The 7,730-nt window shown below is 37.5% G+C and overlaps 1 pseudogene; it reads right to left on the minus strand.

Annotated features, from left to right (window-relative positions):
* The window catches only part of LOC102870475, a 22,899-nt pseudogene extending 17,198 nt beyond the window's left edge, over positions 1-5,701 (minus strand).
* Between the last annotated feature and the right edge of the window lie 2,029 nt (positions 5,702-7,730).

Raw genomic sequence — 7,730 nt, forward strand, 5'->3', positions numbered from 1 at the left:
ACAGAGCAGAGTTTAGGGCTGTTGTCCATAGGGTCGCTATGAGTCACAAGTGACTCGATGGCACATAACAACAACAACAACATTATCATGCCAATGGCCAACAGATAGAGAAGCCTGCGTATTATACAAAAATGTCAGCTTCCTATATTCCACAATCCATACTCTTGGCATCGGCAGTCAAGAAATCAGAAGATTAATTATATTAGAAAAATCTGCTGTCAGGGACCTCTCCAGAGTGCTGAAGAGCAATGATGTCAGTTTAGAAACTAAAGTGTGCATAATCTAGGCCATGGTCTTTGCAGTTACATGCTATCAGCATCAGAAAGCTGGACAATGACTATGGATGATAAAAGAAGAATCGACGCCTTTGAGTTGTGGGGCTGGTGAAGAGTATTGTATATACCACAAACTGCCAAAAGAACTAGCAGATATGTCTCAGAGAGGGCAAAACCTAGATGTCCCTTAGATGCAAGGATTTGAGGCTCCACCTCACATACTTGGGCATGACACCAAGGGTGGCCAGTCCTTGGAGAGGACATTATGCTCAAAGGGTCAAGACACAGTGCAGGAAAGGAAGACCTCCAATAAGTTGGATTGACACAGTAAGTGGGATAATAGGGTAGGTGTGTGAGACACAGTGAGGGTGACTCAGCATAGAGCAGAGTTCAGAGCTATTCTGCATATGGTCTCTACGAGTCCTAGTCACCTTGACAGTATATAACAACAACTATATGGCACAGTGAGGTCTAACAGCTGAGATGTGGGAGACTGTTTCCTAGGAACTTCTGGAAAACATTTTATTTCATAATAAATGAGAATGAAATCAGTATAATATCCTACCCCTATGTTCAATAGTACTGAAACTAACTAGCATTCCTTAGTTGCTCCCTTCAGGCCTATAAAGGTTTCTCATTAATTTCTTAGTTTGAGACACTACTTGGATATTGTTAATCATTTTTGCTTATACATTAAATCTAATAAATGCAGTTTGCCTTCTGGCATCTTTTTTAGGGAATTAGGCAGTCACTGGAAGACAGAATATATTTCTTCCACCTGCTTTGGATGCTCTTGTGTGGATAAAGGTAAAGTCTAGAGCAATAGCAACCACTATAATAGTATGATGATTCATTTTATGTGCAATTATTTGTTCAAACACTGGTCTAGGTGCTGACATGGAGTAGTTAATTAATTCTGGTAGCCTTGGGTAGAGGAGGTTACCTTTCAATTACTTTAATTCCCTCCAGGACAAATATTCCTTTCCCCTATACACTCTCTAATTTGTTAAATCATAACTAAAATGCAACCATTCCCATTTATTCCTGTTCCCCCTTTACTCATTGATTTGCTTAACTGAAATATGCCAAGAATATTATTTATCACATTCTAACCAGAAAAATCAACATTTCAAATCACCTTCTCATCCACATGAATTGTTTTTCTTTTCTTTGTAATGTAATTCCCTTTCTTGCTTTATATAGGATCATGAAAATTTACTACAGTGAAGTTACATAGTTTTCCACCTTACAGCCTTAATTGGCTTTCAGTTGAGGGTGGAAGGCAGTGGTCTAGATTAAACCTTCCTGAGACCTTGTCTTTAGCTTTCATTCAGAAATGTATTCATAATATATCTACAAAAAGTTTAACACTTTGGTCTTTCTACACATATTAGAACACTCTGCAAGTTATAACAATAGAACAAAACTAGTTTTCCAACTTTCTTTTGCTCCCACTCCTCAGGTATACTGGTATCTTTTAAGGGTTGGGATATCATCCTCTAAGTAAAATAATCTCAAGTATTTCAAACCACTGGAGGCTCCTTGATGTGTGAGATTTCCAGATAGCCAAAGTTTACAAGGTCCCTGCAGGTGCAAAGGTTTTCTGCTCCACTATTCACCTGAAAATTGGTTTTGAACCAATGCAGATGTGGTGCAAAAAAAGTCTGATGATCTGCTTTCATAAATATTAAACTATGAGTAGAAATCAACTTGATACAATTGGTTGGTTGTTTATTTTAGTCAAGACTCAATTTCTTATAGGCACTTCTGATTAAACTTTGGCTAATTTGTTGTTTTGTGCTGTTGAGTTTATTGTGATTCATAATGACCCTGAGAACAACAGACCAGAGCCTGGCCCTATCCTGTATCATTCTCACTATCTCCAGTACACCTAAGCCCATTGTTATAGTCCAAATTCAGCACATGTTTTGATTTCTTGATTTCTTTTCTGCTGATACCAAGTGTGTTGATTGTGAATCCAAGTAAGATGAAATCACTGACAACTTCAAGTTTTTCTCCTTCGATCATGGGATTGCCCACTAGCCCAGTGATGAAGAATTTTGTTTTCTTGATGTTGAGATGCAGTTTCTATTGAAGGCTGTAATACTATGTCCTTTTACAGCAAGAACTTCAAATCCTCCTCACTTTCAGCCAGCAAAGTTGTGATGGTTGATAAAACCTTATTCTAATCCTGATGTCACATTCTTCTTCATAAATTCTAGCTTCTCATATGATCTCTTCAGACTGAATAGGTATGGAGAAAGGATAGAGCTCCAACACACTTGTCTTGATTTTAAACCATGAAATGTTCCCTTGCTCTGTGCTATACTGGGAAAACCTACTCTCAAGGATTTCTTTGTTCTACACTCTAACTACTAAAGAGCGATGACATCAGCTTAAAAGTGCACCTGATCCAAACCATGGCCTTTTCAATTGCTTCTTACGTGTCTGGGGGTTGGACAGTGAATAAAGATGACAGAAGAACTGATGCTTTTGAATTGTGGTGCTGATAAGAGCACTGAATATCCCATGGACTACCAAAAAGAAAAAAACAACAACACAACTCTTTCTTGGAGGAAGTGTAATTATGGTGCTCCTTACAGGCAAGTGTGGTGAAACTTCACCTTATACATATTGGGCCTGTTGTCAGAAGGGTCCAATCCCTGGAAAAAGATATCATGCTTGGACGGGTGAAGGGTCTGATAAAAAGAGGAAGACCCTCAACAAGATAAAACTGACACAGTGACTTAAACAACCAGTTTAAGCTTGTTGTAGAACATGAGGATGATGCAGGATGAGGTAAGATTCCAATGTGTTGCTCACAGGGTCACTATGAGTCATAGTCAAAATGGCACCACATAACAACCAGAGAGCTTTGAAAACTTCCAAACTCAGAGATATTGATAGAATTACTCTTGGAGAGTAATTAAGATAATCGAGATTTAAAAAGAACACTTTCATTCATTTTCAACAAATCTGCTGCTGTGCACACTTTACCCTTTTACATCACCTCATTTCACCAGAATATTGACTATTATTATTAATCACTTACCTTCACATAGGTATATTTCCAGAACTCATGAATAACCATCACCTATTCAGGGCTTGACAAAACAACCGAAACCAGACATAGTTTCTATTCACGGAATTGTCTCAGAAAGACAATTAAGTAAACACAATAAAATAATACATACAATAAAATAAAGTACAATGGCAACTCTGATTTGCATAACAAGAAGCTGTAATGCTGCAATAATATCTCAGAATCAGATCTTTCTACAGATGGAAAATAAAGAGTTGCTTGATGACATGTAAGCTAAATCTGAAGAATGTGTTAGCATTAGCTAAGAAGAAAGGTCAGTGACTCAAATACACGAAGCGAATGCCCAAAGTATATGAGAGCGAGCTTCAAAATCCTGGTCTCCAAAGAGAAACTTGGTTTCACTCTCTCTAAGACAGAACTACTTGTTTTCTTGGCCATCCATGGTTCAGTATCTTTCTCCAGCACCACAACTCAAAGGCATCGCAGCTTCTTCTGTCATCCTTAGTCATATTATAGGTCTCTGATACATAGCAAAGACCTAACTACTCCAAATCCTCTTCCCTCATTAAATTTTATTATCATGAATGCACTGTATAACTGCTTTTGCACGCAAGCTATTTGGAAGGCTGCAAACCATTGCAACAGCTACGATTCTTTAACCTCTTAAGAACAGATTTTCACTGCTACTAAGTAGATGGATTATGCTGTGGTTAGGTGCTATCAAGTTAACTACCACTCAGTGACCATATGAAAAATGTCTCTGAACCTTGCCCTATTCCATATCATCATCATCATTTCTAATATACTTGATCCCATGGTCTCAGTCAGTGTGTCAGTCCCTCATTGAAAGTCTTCCTCTCTTTCTCTGACCTTCCACCTTTCCAAGCATATCTCTATTCAAAGGACTGGCACCTCCTCATAACTGCCCAAAGGATGTGAGACAAACTTTCACTATCATTGCCTCCTAGAAGCACCATAATTACACTTTTCCCAAAATATATTTGGTTTTGCTGTCAGTCTGTAGGATAGTCAGAACGTCTTTCCTAACACCACAACTCAAAGGCATTGATTCTTCTGTCATCGTTAGTTATTATACAAGTAATTGATAAGACTATGGCTTGGATCAGGTGCATCTTAGTCTTTAAAGTGACACCCTTGCTCCTAAGCCCCTTGGAAAAGTCCTTGATAGCAGATTTTCCCACTGTAACATGTCTTGATTTCTTGACTGCTGGTGCCAAGGGTGTTGATTGTGGATCCAAGCAAGATGATGTTGTTGACAACTTCAATCTTTTCTGCATTTATCATAACGTTTTCTATTGTTCCAATGGTGAAGTTTTTTGGGTTGTGTTGTTTTTTTGCGGTTTTTTTTTTTGAGGCAGATGAATGCTTCTTTTATTGAATGATTGATCTATATAAACTGCCAAGGTTGCTACATACAGACAAGAAAGGAACTTTATTTCTTTGTCTCTTCCTCTTTTTTTTTTTTTTAAAAAAAGAACTGCTCATAAACTTACTTAAAAAAAAATTTTTTTTTAATTATTTTTTGTGTGTACCGTCGAATCAGATCTGACTGGTACAGGAGGAGATTGCTCCTCCTCCTGTAGAGCATCTGGTGGATTCAAGCCGCATACCTCTGGGATGGTCTTTTCCTCTTTAGATAGAGTCTTGATGATTTCTTCTCTCTTGATCTACTTGAGCTGCTCCTCATGGCATTTGCATGACTCCTTGGCCTTAGACCTACGGGCTTTCGCCTGGTCAACCAGGAGTTTCTGGTGGGCTTTGTCTGCCTTCAGCTTGTGAAAGTGTTCCATGAGAATTTGCTTGTTCTTGAACACATTCCCCTTTACTTTCAGGTTGTTGTTGTTGCTGATTGCTGTCGAGTTAAGCATGACTCATAGTGACCCTATGAACAAAACACCGGAAGCTTTTCTATAACTGTCATTGTTTCTCAAAGTTCATAGAGTTTCCAGAGGCATGCTGTTTAGGAAATGGATGCCACTCCTGCTTCCAATTACTTTCAGGTACAGACTGTGATACATGTGGTAATCAATGTTCTTGGACTCTCGGTATCTTCTGAGAAGTGGGCACAAAATCCTTATCCAGGTCATCTTAGGTATTCAAGCATTAGTAATGCCCTTTTGCTTACCTATTCTCATATGCCTGCCCTTGTTGTGGGATAAGGTATTTCTTCATCATCAAGCCCACAAATGCATGGTCACAGGCTTGGAGATGACCAGGCCTCTGTCATCAGTTTCTGGATTTGCTGCTGAGAATTAGCCTTGGCAATTTCACTTGTCTCTTTGAGGTCCAAGCAGACCTTCTTCTTGTCACAGTGGAAGATATGACAAGCAAGCCTCTTCTGAAGCCTGAGTATATTCATGGCTGCTGATTTTTATTTTCTTGATGTTGAGATGTAATAAGTAATGAAGGCTATAGACCTTGATCTTCTATAGCAAGTGATTCCAGTCCTTTTCACTTGTAATAAGCAAGGCTATGTCATGTACATAATACAGGTTGTTGATGAGTCTTTTTCCAATCCTGATGTCACTTTCTATTTCAGGTACTCCAGTTTCTCAAATTATTAACTCAGTATACAAAGTATATAACACTTTGACAAGCACTGTGGCAATTGGACAATTAAAACAGACATTTGGATGGCGGGGAAGAAGAACAAACTGGGGAGGAGGGTAGAGAGAATGGTACAGCAATGAAGGAATGAAACCCCAAAATCCCTGTAAATGTTCATTAAAACTAATAAAATTTAATAATAATAAAAAAAACAACAAAGTATATAACACTGACACACAAAAGGAGCTGAGTGGGAAGAAAGAAGAAAGAATTTTATATTTTTATTCGTCAGTTAACAGTCTAAGAAAAGCAGCAACAAATGGTTAGAATAAAACAAGGATGCAGCTGTGATCTACAGGACAAGAAGGAATTTCTTGACAGAGAAGAGTTAAGAGCCTAGACGTATACTGTTCTTATAATTTCTTCTGTTAAGATTACCAGACCAGTTATAAGAACAAAATATATGCATGTGTCAACAGCTAAAACAAAAGAGAATTTGAAGATTTTTATGACATTTTGTTGTCCAAAGTTGACCAAATATGCAATCAAGATGTGTTAATGATAATTGGTGATTGGAATGCAAAAACTGGAAGCCATGTCACAAAGCACAGATGTACTGGTAGAAATGAGGCTGGAAATAGAATGATCAAATTTTGTATGTTCAATGATTTATTCATTGCAAATACCTTTTTTTAAGAAACACAAGTGATGACTTTACATACAGACTTCACTATGAACTACATAGGAATCAGACTGACTATGGAAGAAAGCATTGGAGAAATTCAGTATCAGCAGTCAAAATTAGGCCACATGCTGACCACGGCACAGACCATCAATTACTCATGTGCAAATTCAAACTGATTGAAGAAAACAAAATCAGGTCGATGAGAACCAAAATATGATTTTGAGTCTATCCCACTTGAATTTTAAAATCATCTTAAGAATAGATTTGAAGCACTGATCATGAATCATTGAAGAATCAATGAGTTGTGGGATGATATCATGGATATTATCCATAAAGAGAGCAAAAGGTCATTATAAAGACAGAGGAGAAAGAAAAAACTGAAAATCATGTCAGAAGAGAGCCTGCAAATTGCACCAGTGCGTGGAGAAGCCAAAACAAAGGGAAGAGATGGTGACATAAAAGAGCTGAACAGAAAAGTTCAAAAGGCAGTTCAGGAAGACAAAGCAAACTACTATAATAGAATGAGCACAAACCTAGAATTGGAGAATAAAAAGAAAAAGAACTTGCTCAGCATTTCTCAAGCAGAAAGAACCTACAAATTCAAGTCTTGAGTTGAAATACTTAAGAGATGCTATGGGCAAAATCTTGAATGATCCAGGAAACATCAAAAGAAGTTGGAGGGCATACACAGAACTACTGTAGCTCTGCTTACTATTCTTGTCATTCTTCTCTTAAAACGTGATGAAGTAACACCATTGGGAAACTCCCCTTATTTTGGATCAGAGTTGGGATATGAATAATGTTGCAATTTACCTTAATCTCCTTACAAATGATTAGCTGATCATATCAAATAACATTGTGTGAGATCATTCCATAACTACCAAACCATAAGACTCTTCTTCCCAATCAAGGTGGTATATACTCTGGGAAGACACAATTCAATCCATAATAGTATCTTCACCTCCAAAAATTACCCACTCAAAATACAAATTTTGAGAATTCCAAACAATTTCAAAAGATCTCCAAAGAATACTTTTCAACCCTTTTTTAATTGGTATGCATATAATTATTCAATGCATATATTATGCATTGTTTCATTCATGCACAGTGAAGTTTTTTGGTGTGTTTCACACTTTACTTCATTGGCATTATGTTTTAT

This window comes from Elephantulus edwardii, unplaced genomic scaffold (genome assembly GCF_000299155.1).
Source record: "Elephantulus edwardii isolate Elephantulus edwardi_28Jun2011 unplaced genomic scaffold, EleEdw1.0 scaffold00018, whole genome shotgun sequence".
Taxonomy (NCBI): domain Eukaryota; kingdom Metazoa; phylum Chordata; class Mammalia; order Macroscelidea; family Macroscelididae; genus Elephantulus; species Elephantulus edwardii.